Here is a 16,916-nt window from a genome sequence, read left to right on the forward strand (position 1 = left end):
TCTTCCCTGGAGAGTGATTTATGTGGTGGGGGGTACCCTTTTCCTGCAGCCCTTGTAGTGGTTTAAGATTGCCGAGTAATCTCTAGGGACAGGTTCGGCTTCCTCGAGGTCGCTTGTGGAGAGAGCTCGGTAGAACGTGTACCCTCGAGCTACCCTGTCGACCGCTTGGTTGCCTTCCACACCCGCGTGTCCCGGCGTCCATACCATCGTATGTTTTATTGGTTCTTCTTCTGTGCTTTGTTTGGGTCGGTCCCCACAGCGGAGTATGCGGAGCGCTTTGTGACCTATTCTGCCCAACATGAAGTTTCGGCATGCCGTTTGAGAGTCGGTTAGTATTGTTAAGGATCGCTTAGTCCGGTAGCCCTCCGCTGCCGCTAGAGCGACGGCCACTTCTTCAGCCTCGACTACCGTGTAGTCCCGTAGCGACGCGCTGATGATTTCCCGCATGTCCGAGTTTATCACAGCCGCTACCGCGTTGGGGTTGTTTTGTCCCGTCCTTCTGGGGTATGTGGCTGCGTCCACATACACAGTTGTTGTCTGGCGGGCTAGTGATTTTTGGATGCACACGGCTCTCGCCTTTCTGCGTTCTTAGTGTAGGTTGGGGTCCATGTTCTTGGGGAGGGGGTCACTCTAATTGTGCCTCGTATGCCGTCCGGGATAGTCGCGGTTCGCTGGATTTCTTGTATTCGTTGCATCCCAACTTCCGCAGAAGCTCCCTGCCAGACGGAGTCTGCTGTAGTCTCTGCAACTGGGCGACGTGTTGTGGCTCTCTCAGTTCTTCAAAGTTGTTATGAAGTCCTAGTGCTAAAAGCTTCTCTGTGGATGTGCATTGCGGTAGATGGAGTGCTGTTTTGTATGCTTTGCGTATAATCGCATCAATCTGTTGGATTTCGCTTTTGATTGGGTTGTAGTATGGAAGACTGTAGGTGGTTCGGCTGATCACCAGGCTCCTGACCAGCTTTAGCGTGTCTTCTTCGCGCATGCCCGAGCGTTTATGGGAGACGCGCGTGATCATGCGGGCAACTTGTAGGGTGGAAGCTTTGAGTAAAGCAAGTGCATGTGTACGCCGTTGGTTTGATTGTATCCACATGCCCAAGATTCTTATGAGTGTCTTCTCTGGTATGGGTTTTCCCTCTAGGTAGACGTTGAGCCTAAGCTCGTAGCTGTTCGGGACTGTGCGGTTTTGTTTCCCTCTCCAGACTCTGAGCATTTCTAATTTTTCGGTGAAGCATGCTAGCCCTCTCGATTTTACGTAGTTCTCTACGCAGGTCGCGGCCTCCTGTAGTCTTTCTTCCTTTTCTTTTAGTGAGCCCGTATTTGTCCAGATGGTGATGTCGTCAGCATACATGGCATGGTGTATTCCTTCGACTTCCTTAAGTTGTTTTGCAAGGCTGATCATTGCAACGCTAAAAAGAGTAGGTGAGATGACCGAGCCCGGGGGAGTTCCCTTGTTAGGGGTGTGGAACTTCTCCGAGCGGAGTTCTCCCAGCCCTATCGTCGCTGTTCTATATGAGAGGAAAGCTTTGACGTAACCGAAGACCCTCCTGCCGCAGTTCAGATCGTCCAGGCCTGTCAGGATGGCTTCGTGGCTTACGTTGTCAAAAGCTCGTTTGATATCAAGTGCCATTATTACGTTCTCTCCGTCCCTAGGGACGTTACTTAGAACTCCTTCTTTGATTTGTAGAAGTACGTCTTGGGTCGGCCGCTTCGCCCTGAATCCGAACATACTGTGGGGATAGAGTTCGTGATCCTCCATGTATTGTTGTAGCCTTAATGTTACCACTCTCTCGTACAGCTTGCCGAGGCACGATGTGAGGGAGATGTTTCTTAGGTTTTCGATTTGTAGCATTTACCCGGTTTTGGAATCATAACCACCTCTGCATGCTTCCAATCCTCGGGAACGGTCTCCGCTGCCCAGTGCTTGTTGAGGAGATCGGTTAATTCTGCGACTAGCTCGTCACTGAGGTTGCGGATGAGTGCGTTGTTGATTTTGTCCGCACCCGCTGCCGTATTCCTAGTTGTGCTTCGAATTGCTGCATAGACTTCTTCTCGTGTAATGGGTCTGTCTAGGTTTGGATTTTCTTTCCCCTGATAATCTCTTGCATAGGTTCTCGGGTTTGTCTCCCCGAAGCACTTGATGCGCACTTTGTCCAGGAGTTCCTCATCGGTTCCTTCGAACTGGTGGATTAATCGGTATATTGCTTTATTTTTTTCTGCTTTGGTTTTGGTCGGATCTATGAGCGCTTTCAGGATATGCCATGTCCTAGCTGTGCTCAGAGTTCCGTTGAGGGAGTCACTGAATTTCTGCCAGTTCGTTTTCGCCAACTGTACTGCGTACTCCTCTGCTTTCGTTGTAATTTCTGCTATTTTAAGTTTGAGCTTCCTGTTGTGTTTCTGTTTCTTCCACCTCTTGATTAGACCACGTCTGGCTTCCCATAGCCTAAGGAGCCTGGCGTCTACTTCGGGTGTCTGTGTTGTTCTCTTGATCTCTTTGGTGTGCTCATTTTGCCTTTGCTTGAGTATGTTTCCCCATTCTTCTAACGACTGAATCCCTCCTTTGATGAGGTGTTCGTCGCATGCTTCTCTAAAGGCGTTCCAGTCTGTGATTTTAGCCGTGCCTAGTTGCCGCTTTAGTCGGTCGGAGGCCACTTGGGTTTTGATTATGTAGTGGTCACTCCTCAGATTTTCCATCGGGAACTGTGCAGCGATGCTGGTCACTGCCCTTAATCGTGGATTTAAACCTATACGCATAGAAATGCAGCAGGCTCGTGACCGGGAGAGTTGCCGTCTACACCTGCTATATGGGCCTTAATAAAGTACCTGAAACCAGGAGCGGTTAGCGAGCGCTCTAAATTAAAGTAGGGCGCTGTAACCCGTGTCCCAAACAGTTCGCGTTATACAGTTTTGCAAAAATCTGAGAGAGGAATGCGAAAGCATGTGTTTTGAGGAAAGGACGCAGTAGCTCTCAGATCTCGACATCTCGGTAGACACCTTACCGCGCCTTAAAGTATGCACTTGAAGATGCGTATGTCATTGGTACGAACCCCTGCCGCTGGCTAGCCTCGAACTTGACTAAAAAATGTAAGCTATATGCAAAGAGAAATGCTATGACACCACCCAGAATGCTGTATGACGAACGGTTGATAAAAATTTTGGTGCATGTATTCCGGAATGCTGTCACCACATAAGAGTCCACCAGCGATGATATGGCGGGGATTTCATCTGCTCCTGCGATATCTGTTGTTCAGTTCGATCGTGGTTCCGTACGACGGGCGCAATTTTGCTCTGCGCGCCGCTTTCAAAGTGATGATGTTACCGTTTTGATTTTGTGAAACTGCACTAATTAATTTCTAACTGCCTTTACTAATTAACGGTGTGACGGCATCATTCTTCACCATGGTACATAACACCATTAATTTATTGCTCGTTATCACTAAACTTTTACACATCATTGTGTGGACACATTTGGCGGGCAAGTTTTGCGTACACAACTGAGCCATAAATGCTTTCCAAGGAACTCTTTAATGCACGCGGTGGCGGAGTGGTTATGGCGTTCGGCTGCTGGCCCGAAAGACGCGTGTTCGATCCCGGCCGCGGAGGTCAGATTTTGATGCAGGCGAAATTCTAGAGGCCCGTGTACTGTGCGATGTGAGAGCACGTTAAAGAACCCTTGGCGGTCGAAATTTCCGGAGCCCTTCACTACGGCGTCCCTCATAACCTGAGTCGCTTTGGTACGTTAAACACCTATAAACCTAAAAATCTTTACTGCACGATTGTTTGTTTCATGATAAAATTATTTCAGAAGACGCAGGCCGCCGAAAGAATCACCATGTGCACATGGAAAATTGATACAGTGGTTTTGTTCAGTTTTTATTGACCCAAAATAGGTAGGTTGCATATTTGCAATAACATGCAATAAAAACAGCACATTACAATATAAACGCCGCTGTTGATTATAATGAAATACAAATAATGACTATTGAATCAGACACAACAAAAGCGTCATTTCACCGTGTGGTACAAAAGAAAACAATTCCTCTTGTTTGTCGTTGAGAGGTAAGTGCCACATTTCAAGCAGTAGCTCACAGAGATTCCTGTGCATGTGGGAAACTTGCAAAGCTGCCTCTTCTGGCTCCAAAGGACCAAGTGATTAACCTGAAAACAGAAATTCAATTATTAGCTTTGAAATGAGGCATGATGATTCAGAAATTATACCTGATCTACCTTGACATCCTGTGTTGGAGTGGGTGCTTGTTGGGTCATGTTCAGAAGAGATAACCTACGAACATGAGATTTATGGTTATGTTTATAGGGTTTACCGTTCCAAAGCAACATAGGCTATGAGGAACGCCATAGTGAAGGGCTCCGGATAATTTCTATCACATGGGATTATTTATGACAGCATCACCAAACCGTATAAGAGCAGTCCAGTGCGTTCACACGAAGCAAACATGGGTTCCAAAAGGAAATAACAAATAATTTCAGAGAAATAACAGCGCGTATGCAAACCAGGCTTTCAGGTGCGCAGGTTTTTTATTTAAGGGTTGGGTGACGATTTCATAATAATAATAATAATAATAATAATAATAATAATAATAATAATAATAATAATAATAATAATAATAATAATAATTGGTTTTGGGGGAAAGGAAATGGCGCAGTATCTGTCTCATATATTGTTGGACACCTGAACTGCGCCGTAAGGGAAGGGATAAAGGAGGGAGTGAAAGACGAACGGAAGAAGAGGTGCCGTAGTGGAGAGCTCCAGAATAATTTCGACCACCTGGGTATCTTTAACGTGCACTGACATAAAAGATACCCAGGTGGTCGAAATTATTCCAGAGCCCTCCACTACGGCACCTCTTCTTCCTTTCATGATGACTCTGAAATTTGCACTCTATTTTTGTCTCCTTCGGTCTTCACAGAAAAATATGTTGATGTGATTGGTGGCTGGGAGGGATAAATTCGTTTGCTTTGGTCTCAAAAATATTCGAGTGGCACTACGGTGCGTTATCTTTACGTCTATCTTCCTCTACTGTGTGTTTTCGCTCTGGGTTCTTCGAACTCTTGATGTGCGCTCCTCCTGTCCGAGAGATCAGCTGCTAATGCCCCGCGCTAATTATTCAGGGCATGCAGCTGTCGTGGTAGTCACCGCGCCTATTTTAGCGCTTTCGGTATGCATCCTTGTTAATGCAGGCCCGTTCTTACGCGGGGTGCGTTGCTGCAGCCGTCGGGCGTTCAGCGCGACGCATTTGGCGATGCATACGACATGTGTTACATACGACTGAAATGCCCAATATGTAAAGGGCAGCAAACTCGGATTTTTTCGCTTTCCGAACGCTTCCCGGGACCGCCTTCGACGCAAAGCGTGGATAAAGGCAGTTTGCCGGCTCGACGATCGTGGCCGCCCTTGGGCACCGCCAAGCACGTCAAGACTGTGCGGGAATCACTTTGTGACACGTACGGAAGAGGTACTGCGTTTAAATGCATGTGCAGCCTATCACAAAAGATTTTATTCATGGCCAGGAAGGCCTCGAATGTCACTGCGGCATTTAGACTTCGTTCCGACGCTTTTTTTGTTTCTCAAGCAAGAAGGCCGAATGGGCAAGCGCGGTGAGCCGCTTTCAACGCACGATGGAGCGTACAACGAAAAAGAAGCTACGAGAGCATTCACGCATGATGCTAAAATTTTGTCATAATCTCCAATGTAAATTTCCTTGTTTAGGCAGAAGAAGAAGAAGGTGCGTTATGCGTGTGTTCGCATCATATTAATAATGATGAGCGCCGCGTGGTATCGCCGGAATTACTCAATGTGCGCCCCTCGCGCTCGTCATTATGGACGCGCTTGCTTGTTTAACCTATGTAGCGGTGTGCTGTGGAAAAATGAAGTGAAATTCTAGCAGAGCTGCCATGTTGCGAGTACGCTTGTGCTTGTTTATAGTTCGTGTAGCTATTCAGCAGCGCATGAACACGATTGCTTGTGAAAACTGTTGCCCCCAGTCGTTTTCTGTGCTACGGCGTGCACGATGTAGTATCCACCTTTCAATGGATGGCAGGCATATACAGCGGAACACGCCAACCTCACTGATCGGGGATATTTCATAGAACATTATGCTCTGAATGTAGCCTTCATCTCTGAAGCGGCGGCCCTTGCTCAGCTGGCGTTCGCATCGCATGCCGGTTGATCGGATATACTGAAGAATTTGCTCTTCGGTGGGCACAGCAGCCTGCCTCGGACTTCGCACCGAGCCATCAGTCAATCCTAGAAATCATCCATGTACCAGGTGCTGCCCACGACACGCCATCGTTGACAGATTCCAACAAAACGTGCTCCGCAGCGGCACTCAGTCCGGCAGATTTGGGCGCACAGTACCCTTCCAGTGAGCTTCCAGCGTTGTACGCGAGGTGGCAGCACAGGAATATGAAAAATGCGGATTAAGATAAGTTTTCAAAATGCGTAAATATTGACCTTAGACTGCAAATGGGAATAGCAAAGTTTGAGAGCACCTTCACAAAACACCGTTCTGTTTATTTGCGATATAGAAAGCCTCACGTGTATCTTTTTCTTCGAGCTATAAAGAAATCCCGCGAAATACAAAAAATATCACGTGACAAGGGCATTCGCGAGCCACTATTGTTCTGCTTTAAATCCTGGCGCGCGAATGCGCTAGTCACGTGATTTTTTTTGTGTGTGAACAGCCTTTGCAAAGTCGTCAACGCAAATGAATTCTATGAACGCCGTCGGCTCACTTGTTTTGTTTGGGTTTTGAGGAAAGGGAATGAGAGAGTAACCATCTCCCATATCTCAGCGGACACCCGAACAGTGCCGTAAAGGAAGGGATAAAGGAGGGAGTGAAAGAAGAGAAAACTGAAAGTTGCAATTTGAGGAAAGGCGCGGCGCTATATATATATATATATATATATATATATATAGGCCCTCGCGAGGCGACACCTCTTCTCCCTCTACGCCGGTTGGCCTTGTTCACATATTCCACAACATATGAACCACACGCATAAACGTCCAGTATGACCTGTAGGTCCATGTTTGATTTCAGCACCGAGGCTATCCAAGGATTGAACGGGTCGCGTCACTCTTGCGCCTATTCTCTAGGCTAATGGCACGTTGTTCATCGGTTTCTTGAGCCCGCCGCTGAAGTCTCTTGGTCGCATTCCATCGTTCATCACGGGCCGTCTTCAGTGAAACAGGACTCAGGTCTCCCCTCCGGCTGCTGTCACTGCTGCTAGCGGTCGAGACACCGGACGTTAAATGTGCCTCTCTCGCGGCGGCATATTCACGGCGGCGTTTAGCCAGTCGTCCGGCGCGCTGTTCGTCTGTTTCCTGGGCGATTCGTTTCCTCTTCATCTCGTTCCGATGTCGATTCCAGGCCTCCTCCAGCTTATCAGAATTGTCGCCGTCCATACAGTCGCCTCAACTGTGTTTGCGGCGCATGCGAGCTCTCCTTTACAATCCTGTGACATCTTATCACGCATGCGACGCAGCTGTCGAAGCGAACGGAGGCGAGCGCAACGACGAGGAATGCGATGTCTCGTCCTACCAAACGGCGGCGGCGGAGAATGCGCGTTGTGACGTCACGTGCCTCGATGGAGTACCGCCACGGCGAAATCGCGTGTTTGCGGTCCTGTCCCCTCACCTCTTTCAATTCATTTCTCCATTCTGCCTGATATCCTTTATTTCCGCTGCCCCGGCTCATTTGCTTCAGTATCGATGGCAGATGCCGGGGCGAGCGAAATTTTTTTCCTTCCGTTTTACTATTATTTTAGTAAAAAACCACTACCCCCAAAATCACGAATAAACCTTTCGCGTTATAAAAATGACATGGGCATAGTCATGCAGTCGAATGGCCACAGGCTTTCGCCGAACACACTCCAGAAATTCCAAAGTGTTTCAATTTTTACCTCTCCGTTCTCTTTCAACCTCTCGATAAATGTAAAACGCCGAGTTGTGCGTGCAGGCTAACTGCCTTCTATTAACCATCGGCGATCGATGCTGTAGCGGGCGCCTTCTGTCACTGCAAATCCATGTGTAGTTGCGTACAATATCTAATTCTTCTTTTACTACACCTCCGGCGTTTACGGCGCAAAAAAGAGTACCCGAACTATTTCTTCTATTTATTAAAGTCCACTGCGTAAACAAGACAGCTTTTAATTACCCTTTTACAGTGGAATTCGATGCGCAACTGAACTCGTGGCTGGAAATTTCTTTTCTCGCGTTGGCCGTGTTCCATTTTTCGTCAGAGAGCAACAGCGCCGCTCTGTGGCGCCGCTGGACATTTCGCTGCCGCGACCGCAACGCAGTGACATCTGCCGCCGCTCACAGTCACAACCGAACCGACATCCGCTTCCGGTGTATCGAAAAACCAGCTGTGTTCGCTGCGGCAGATTCTCACGCTTTTTAATATGACACAAACTCGGAATACGGACCGTGGACTCAGAATTCAGCGATCCTGCTTTATCCAGCTTAATGTGCGTTTCTTTTTAGGTTTTTTTTCGGATATAATTTGACCGCTCATTAAGCTCCCGAAAGCACAAATTTCCTGTGTGCCGGCGCTGTCCTTCAAGTCCTGCATTGTGCGAGGAGGAAGGTGCAAGCAATACATAGAATATTTGCAGCATTCGTTTGGCGCTCTCAATGGGAGCCGATGAGGCGTGACAACTTGTTCCTTCCCTTAGAGTGTGGTGGAGTGGGCCTTGTTCACCTGTTCGTGCATCAACTCGTTTCCCGTTTTTTCTTTTTCAAATCGGCAAACGACCCGTTTCTGGTAGCTGTGCTCATTAGGCGGCTTAGTTTTCATTTGCCTTACTTATTCGCACCGACTGTGCAGGCTCGTGAGGGGACTTTATGGGGATTTCTTAAGGAGGTTGCTGACACTTTCAATTTTCTCACTGTGCGCTTCTCTTTAGATTACCTGTATAGCCTCTCGAGAAAGCAGATGACCCAGGCTCTCACTGAGTCTTTGTTCCCTACACCATTGTATCGGCAGCCTTATCTGGGGTCTTTGGACATCAGTGTTCTAAAGCGTGTTAGGCGGATGTGCATTCAGGCAGCCGCTAAAACGTTCTTTTTCAAACTACACATAGCGACGCTGCCTGTCAAGACATTTCTTAATGACAAGGGGATGTTTGTACCCTGGAATGTGAATTGTCGTCTGTGTAACGTGCCTGAGACAATTGATCATTGCTTCATCCTGTGCCGTGATGCCATGTTCTTTTGGGACATACTACAACGAACTCTTAAGAAGGACATTGAAATTACACCATACACTATTAGATTTCTGCCTGTTGACAAAAACTCTGTTGTGCCTTATGACGTGTTTGTGTTGATGGGACTATTCAGTCTTTGGGAAAGCCGTATGATGGACAGACATGCCGAGCCACCAAGATCGTCCAAATCTGTGTTTCGGGAACAGTGTGCGTTGGTGAGGAGTGTATATGCTGCTCGCGACGAACCTCCAAGCTGGCTGCCGTGCCTAGATGCTTGTGTGTGCCTCTGATGTTTTGATGGGGATGCAGTGGTGAGTTAGGGCTATGGGGGGCTCATATTAAGCAGCCCGGTAACTTGAGACGCGAACTAGTCTGATTGAAGTTTCCTCCTTTCTACAGAAGTTCTTCCATGCAATAAAGAAAAAAAAAGTGCCGGCGTGGTCTAGTGGCTAGCATACCTGGCTTTCAGCCAGGAGACCCGGGTTCGAACCCCGGCGCCGGAGTTTGGTGTCATGGTGTAATGGTTAGCACTCTGGACTTTGAATCCAGCTATCCGAGTTCGAATCTCGGTGGGACCAGCGTTTTTTTTTCGTTCCCGGGCTCGAACGCCGGCGTCGAAGTTTGGTCTCGTGGTGTAATGCTTAGCACTCTGGACTTTGAATCCAGCAATCCGAGTTCGAATCTCGGTGGGAGCAGCGTTTTTTTTTCGTTCCCGGGTTAGAACCCCGGCGTCGGAGTTTGGTCTCATGGTGTAATGGTTAGCACTCTGGACTTTGAATCCAGCAATCCGAGTTCGAATCTCGGTGGGACCAGCGTTTTTTTTCGTTCCCGGGTTCGAACCCCGGCTTCGGAGTTTGGTCTCATGGTGTAATGGTTAGCACTCTGGGCTTTGAATCCAGCAATCCGAGTTCAAATCTCGGTGGCACCAGCGTGCTTTTTTTCGTTCTCCTTTTTTGCCAGATTTAGGTTGTCTGAGCGAATGCTTTCCAAAATACATATAAATAGTGAGTTCCAAACAGAAGAAAAATATTTTCAGAGCCAAACATTCACCCGAGGTGGAAGTCAGCTTTGGAGCGCTGCAGGGCGATGAAATGCGGCTCTTTTTTGAGCACAAAGCCAAAACTAATCACGTATGGCACGCAAGAAACCCTGTAGAAATGCAGCGTCCACTGATGACCTGTTGCAGTGCCTACGGTGCCCAAAAGGGGCCTCGCCGGCTGCGTTTCGATGGACGCGAACGCTAAGAAGCCCGTGTGCTGTTCGATGTCAGTGCACGGTAAAGATCCCCAGGTGGTCGAAATTACTTCCGCAGCCCTCCACTACGGCACCTCTTTCCTCTTTCACTCCCTCTTTTACCCCTTTATGGCGCGGCTCAGGTGTCCGCCGATATGTGAAACAGCTATAGTGCCATTTCCTTTCCCCAAAAACCAATGTTAGTTTTTATTTCTGGTCCTACAGTAAGCCGCAGCCTATGTCAACTGTCTACCACAAGCGGCCGCCGGGCGTATCCAGACCACGATGTAAGAATATGTTCAGGTGCTGACACTGTGCACGGCGACGCGGCCAGATCTTGTTCGGAGGTTTTTGCGCTTCTCTCGAACGCGAACAGATAGCGCCACACAATGGGGGTTTCTCTAGTCGCCGAGCTGCGGCGGCTGTTATGCAAATGTTTGGGCGCGTTCTCACGTGTCCTAGAATCTGGCTATCGAAGCGGATTCGCTCACCGGGAAACATGCACCTGTTCTCATCTGTTGATACCTGGGCGAAGCGGAATCGCCGCGCCGCTGCTGTTTCTCACTTTACCACACACTTCCCGTTCACCACGCCACCGCTCGCGCCGTACACAGATATGGATAGAAAAGAGCACAAATCGACGCTGTCTGTGTACCATAACCGTATACGCACGCTTACGTACAGTCGCGGACAGAATAAAATGGACTAAGGCTCCGGTTAAAAAGCGCGGGTCAGCGCCATCTAGTGGAAAAGCAGCCTGGTGTCGAGACCTATTTATGAGCATGCGCGCCTTATCTAACTCGCAGCCTCTGCCAACGGCTCACTTCTGCTCGGTACGATCTAATCCTAGCGAGTAGCGCGAGATGTCGCCGATGTATGTGCCGCAGATGATGCGCTGTCGGAATGGCTTGCCGCGTGCAATCTTTCTTCCGCTTTCTGCTTCCAGCTCCTGGCTCTGGTGACAACATTTATTATGTAACCATATATAGAGAGAGGTGTCGGGAGTGGAGCCGATGGCGCGGGATCGGCTGTCCGAGTACCTCCAGCTCTTGCGGCAGCTGTCTATTGCTGCGTTGGTGCCGCCGCCGCGGCTGCATTCATTTTTTCTACCGCATGAAGACAAACCCGCATAGACGGAGGCTGAATGGCGCGGCGTGTCCCCTGGTAGGTTAGGAATTCTCGGTTAGCTGCGGGTCGCGAGAATGACGGCGCACGATCCACTGTAGATACTGGCCGCACGGACGCTGCAGGTTTTTTTAGCTGCAGATGTAGCTTCTTGCGTCTGCTTTCTCTACAGATAAACTCCACAGACCACTGTGATCTTTTTTTTCCCTGGAACATGAAATGCTGGACGCCATGCAAACCACACGTCAGGCTTGAAGGTCTACCGCCGACAGCTGGAAATTATCGGGCTTTTCTAAGATTGACTGCCTGGCCGTCGCCTTGAGGCTTTTTGGTGGGTGGCGAGTGCGATGGGCATGGCATAGCAGGAGCTCTCTTGAACCTTACTTCTCTTCATTTACAGGCACATTGTCAGAGCTCAGATACAGCGCACAATTTCAAAGAAGTAAATGTTGGTGATCTAGTCATCTATACGCTACAGAACTACAGGACTGCCCCACAGAAGGAGAGCATTGTATGCGTGTTTTTCTGAGTTTTATTGATATTAACAGATGGATACCGCTCTCTGGGATGAACGCCTTTAATGCACTTCTTTCGTTGCGCTTGTGTCCTGTGCCGTTGCTTAGGAGAGCGACCAAGTGATCAACGGGAGTGACGGAAAAAGCGCGCTTGTTAATTCGCACTGGAAGAAAATCATCTCGAATTGCTAACTACCGACTCTTTCTTCGCGTGCTGCATATTCAGTAACCTCCAAAGTTTCCTTCTGCAGCCAAAACTTGTGCTACGTAGATTCTTCCGTAAAAACTTGTTATCTATAAATTTTCGATGGTCCACTCGGCTACTTTTCTTGCGTATTCCTGCCTTGTCTTTCTTTTGATTCTGTGAGTCAGAGCTTCTGGGCAGCCATGTGGTTCTGCAGTGCAGCTTGTTGCAGCCCCCTCTGAATGGTTTTGCGTGACACATGCAGGGAGAGCGCTTGTCTGGTGTCTCTTGCAGAAAGAAAAGGGACTCCCACAGCCGCGGCAACTATCAGCTGGTCCTCTTTCGTTATGCTTCGTCGCCCGTGTACTGTGCGATATCAGTGCTCGTGAAAGAACCCCCCCAGGTGGTGAAAATTTCCGGAGACCTTCACTACGGCGTCCCTCATATAGCCTGAGTCGCTTTGGGACATTAAACCCCTATAAACCAAATCATTATTCATGCCTGATCGAAGTGCGTCCCAGAATGATGGTCGATCCGACTACCGGCGAGAGACAACTAAGTGAGCATTCTGTACCGCTGCCGTCGTGCTCATTTCCTTTTAAGGATGCGACAAGTTTGTCTGCGCCGGCTTCGCTGCCGTCTGCCCTTCGCTGTGCACTGCAAGCCACTCGTCATGTCTGGATTCGGGCACCGCGGGCCCGTGGCGTGCGGGGGTGCCGGCTATTTTCTTTTCAGTTTACTCTCCTCACCATTTCTCTCACCTCTTCATCTGTACGCTGTTAGTTTTGCTGCCGGCGACACCAAGGCGACTGTCCTCGGCGCGAGAGTAGAGTGCGGAGAACGATCTAACCGGCAAGCCATTAACAGCGCATCAGCAGCGTAACCTCGCGCTAGTTGCTACGATGAAAGAGCGCACAAAGCGAAGTGAGCGATTTGGATAGGCTGAGAGCTAAGAGGGCGCACGTTGTGACGCAGAAGTCTTGGCACCAGGCAGCGTTTCAATTTGATGGCGCAGACCCGCTTTTTTTTAACCGGAGCCGTGGTCCCTTTTCTTGGCTATGTAGACATGGTCGTGTCCGCGTCAGTTGTGGGGAACTCAGAAGAAATAGCGTCAGACGAGTGGTTGTAATCGAAAGAGGGTGATGTGAGGATGCTGCGGAAACAAAAACTTTCGAAATCGGACGAATAGTTAATTAGATCCAAAAATGTCCAAAAAGTGAGCGGGGTCAAAGCAAAAGTGGCGCCGAATTTGAAATCGCCGGAAGTGTGGGACCACGTGCCGGAAAGTGTGGGCAGAGGCGACGCGTGGCGCCACATTTCAACACCCGAAATGAATGCTGAGACGAAACGAAGGCTAAGGCAGCTGTTCACAACTTTTGTAGGGGGGGTCTCCAGTCAAGCCACCAAATTATTAAGAATATACCATTCTAGCAGAGAGGTCTCCCTCATATGGGTTCCTGCTCATGAGGGCATTCTGAGGAATGAGGCTGCTCACATCCTCGCTCGAGAATTATACATCCGAGCTTCTCTGGAAGTACCCCTGAGTGGGAATAAAAACCTTCTCATAACGTATAAGGAAATAACCGAAACACATAGACTGAATGGGAGAACACTCTAACTTCCGGATATGTCACTCGCTCCAAAGCAGCGCAGTGCCTGGAGGAGGCTTCAGGTCAACAGATTCTTCCCGTACTCAATACTACACGATGAAGACACTGGGGAGCCTGCGCTCTGCAGTAGCTGCCACAGAATCACTTCGGAAAATCACTTAATTTGGGAGTGTCCCGATTCTCCTGGGGTGAAATCACAAAGCATCCCAGACCCTGCCACCTTGGAAGACCTGATCCGGAGCCAGGACCCGGATCAGCAAAGACTCATCATCCGTCCAGCGGAGACAGCTTACTACAAGACTGTCTCCGCGGTCTCCGGTGCTGAGCGCCGGCTGGGAGGCACACTTCTCCTTCCTGATTGCTGCGCCCCTACCGTGAGGCCCCATATGATGACGGTAATAAAGTTCATTCATTAATTGATCAAACGAGAGAAAATGTGCCGTTAGTCAAAGTCAATTGATTAACAATGAAAAGTGTTCCGGGTTATTTAGGCACATTAAAGTGAATTAATGATTGATTAATTGTGAATTAAGGCTGTTAACGTTGAATAGGGGTATTAATGGTGAATTAAGGCGAATTAATGGTGAATTACGGGAAATCAATAGTGTAACGGTGCGGCGCGGACGATGCCACGACAAGCGTGAAATGAGTATACGGCCCATCCGCCTCGACGTGTCGCTCTTGCGCCATTGGCGGATTGCTTGCTGATGAGACGTCATGATCACGTGAGACTCACGGAGCGATATGGCGCACCAAAAAAATTTAAAAGGAGTGGACGGCCCCTTGCGCTCTTGTACGCCAGTCGCTCTGTCGCCGCTGCCGCGTGCAGATGCTGTGTGCGCGTGAGTTGATTCCGTGGTGCTTAATCGCGCGTTGTGCGAGCGTGTGGCATCATGTTTAAGCCGCCTGTGCCATCGCATAGTGCAGCTTCAACGTCCAGACCACATCTAAAGAGAGGTAAAGAGAATCACAGAGAGGCGACGAGGGCTGAGGAGGCGTCAGTGCTTTCGCATTACTCCAGTGCGGGTTGCCGCAGTGGAGTAATCAAGATATACTGCTGCATAAACTTTCATTCTACGGAATTCGGGGCATACCACTAGAACTGTTTCGGTCATATTTGAGTGGCAGAACTCAGTGCGTATGCATCGATAGGGAACAGTCAAATTTCTTAACAGTTACACATGGTGTGCCACAAGGAAGTGTTTTGGGGCCTTTATTATATAATTTATATAAAAATGATATTGTTACACTAGACCAAACAGAGAAGTTCATAATATATGCAGATGACAGCAGTCTTATTTTCTGGTCCAAGTGTACACAAATTAGTACTAAAATGCAATGATATGCTTGACAAGCTCTTGCTCTGGTCGCAGCGCAACAAGATAAATATTAATGCAGCAAAAACAAAAGCAATTATCTTCCGGGCAAAAAATAAACCACTTCAAATTCAAAACGCAATTAGATATGCTGATAAAGAAATTGAAATTGTGCATGAGCACAAAATTCTGGGAGTTGTTTTCTCGTCTAATCTCAGCTGGGATACGCAGGTGAAAAACATCTGTAAAAAGCTCGCTGCGGCAGCAGGAGCACTGCCACGATGCCGAACGCTGCTGCCCACAAACGTTAAGCGACAAATTTATTATGCACTCTTCGAATCTCATATTAATTACTGTAGCTTAATATGGGCAACCACTACGAAAACAAATAACGCGAAGATTCTGCGCCTCCAAAAGAATACCCTTCGTCACATCGCAAACGTACACTGCTGATCCCCAACAAACGTTTTGTTTCCATTGTATCACATTGTCCGCATCGACCATATGTATGATTTCCGGATGCTACGTTTGTTTTCTTTCTCTAACAGTTCTTACAAGGCCTTTATAACTGAAACAGCGTCCCTAAAAATTAAACATACTTCTGCTCATACCCGCAGCGCGGACGCTTGGTTTGTTCCTCATTTTAGAATTATTAACTCCAAACATTGCAACACAATCTACCGCATGTACTTAACAAATATAAACATACCACAAATTTCACGTTCAAATAATTGCGACGGTATTTCGTAGAGTTGTGAACTATTTCTTTTTTTTTAGATATGTTACTTCTGTTTCTCTAGGTGGCCTGTTATGTACAGAGACAATTTTGTGCATTTCTCTAATATTTTGATTATTTCATACAATTTGATGTGTGTACTCTGCTTTGCATGTGTGTATATAGGTTCAAAATGTTTATAAGTAAACATTAAGTGCGTCTTTGAGATTCTATTACATGTGCATTTCATAATTACGTATTATTTTTGCACTATGAGCCTAGAAGTTGCAGTTTTAACCATACAATTGCATGTAAAAGTGTATTCATTGTTTGTATTTGATAGTGTGTATATTTGTTCTGCTTTGTTGTATCTTTCTTATGTTCATTTCCATCAGCTAGTATGTCGAAGCCACTGCTATGTAAAGGTTTTCCGGGCCCAGTCAAGTTGCAAAAGCAGCTTTTTGCCTGGAAATCCTTCCAGTTGTTCTGGAGAAATAAATTCAATTCAATTCAATTCAATCTCTACTTTTTCTGTCCGCGACTGTACGTTAACTGCAGGCACATTCCCTCTTTTGCAGACAGACTCGCAGCGATAAACCCAGCCTAGTGGCGCCTTCTGCTTGGCAAGTAGCGGCAGAATCGCGACTCGGCCGCTACTATAGGTGAGATGAGAAGAAGCGTCAGAGCGGTTCCCCAATTACGGCCAATGAACGCGCTGAAAAGGGTAGCAACAACGACGTATACATTCCGAGGCGAAGAGTACCGCTTCGAAGGGCGCCGCCAAGTTTGTCGCCGCGGAATTTTTCCGGCGGCGAAAATTGGTCCCGCACCGATCGCCCTCGCCGCGCCGCTCAAAAGCGGCCGAATCCGCTTCGCTCGTCGGATTTTTGGACAAGTGTGGACGCAGCCTTATGCGATCGCTCGGTGCCGCGGTGTGCACATGTGTGCGCTTTTTTAAGTGTGGCAAGTCACAAAACGATTTAAACTCCTGTCGTC

The 16,916-nt window shown here is 48.1% G+C and overlaps 2 non-coding genes across 2 annotated transcripts; both read left to right on the top strand.

The window, feature by feature from the left end:
* Positions 1 to 9,728: 9,728 nt before the first annotated feature.
* Positions 9,729 to 9,800, top strand: TRNAQ-UUG (transfer RNA glutamine (anticodon UUG)). Its single transcript has one exon. It is a non-coding gene; the product is annotated as a tRNA-Gln (tRNA).
* A 162-nt stretch (positions 9,801 to 9,962) lies between these two features.
* On the top strand, positions 9,963 to 10,034 carry TRNAQ-UUG (transfer RNA glutamine (anticodon UUG)). Its single transcript has one exon. It is a non-coding gene; the product is annotated as a tRNA-Gln (tRNA).
* Positions 10,035 to 16,916: the final 6,882 nt, after the last annotated feature.

The sequence above is a fragment of the Amblyomma americanum genome, chromosome 1 (assembly GCF_052857255.1).
Source record: "Amblyomma americanum isolate KBUSLIRL-KWMA chromosome 1, ASM5285725v1, whole genome shotgun sequence".
Lineage (NCBI taxonomy): Eukaryota > Metazoa > Arthropoda > Arachnida > Ixodida > Ixodidae > Amblyomma > Amblyomma americanum.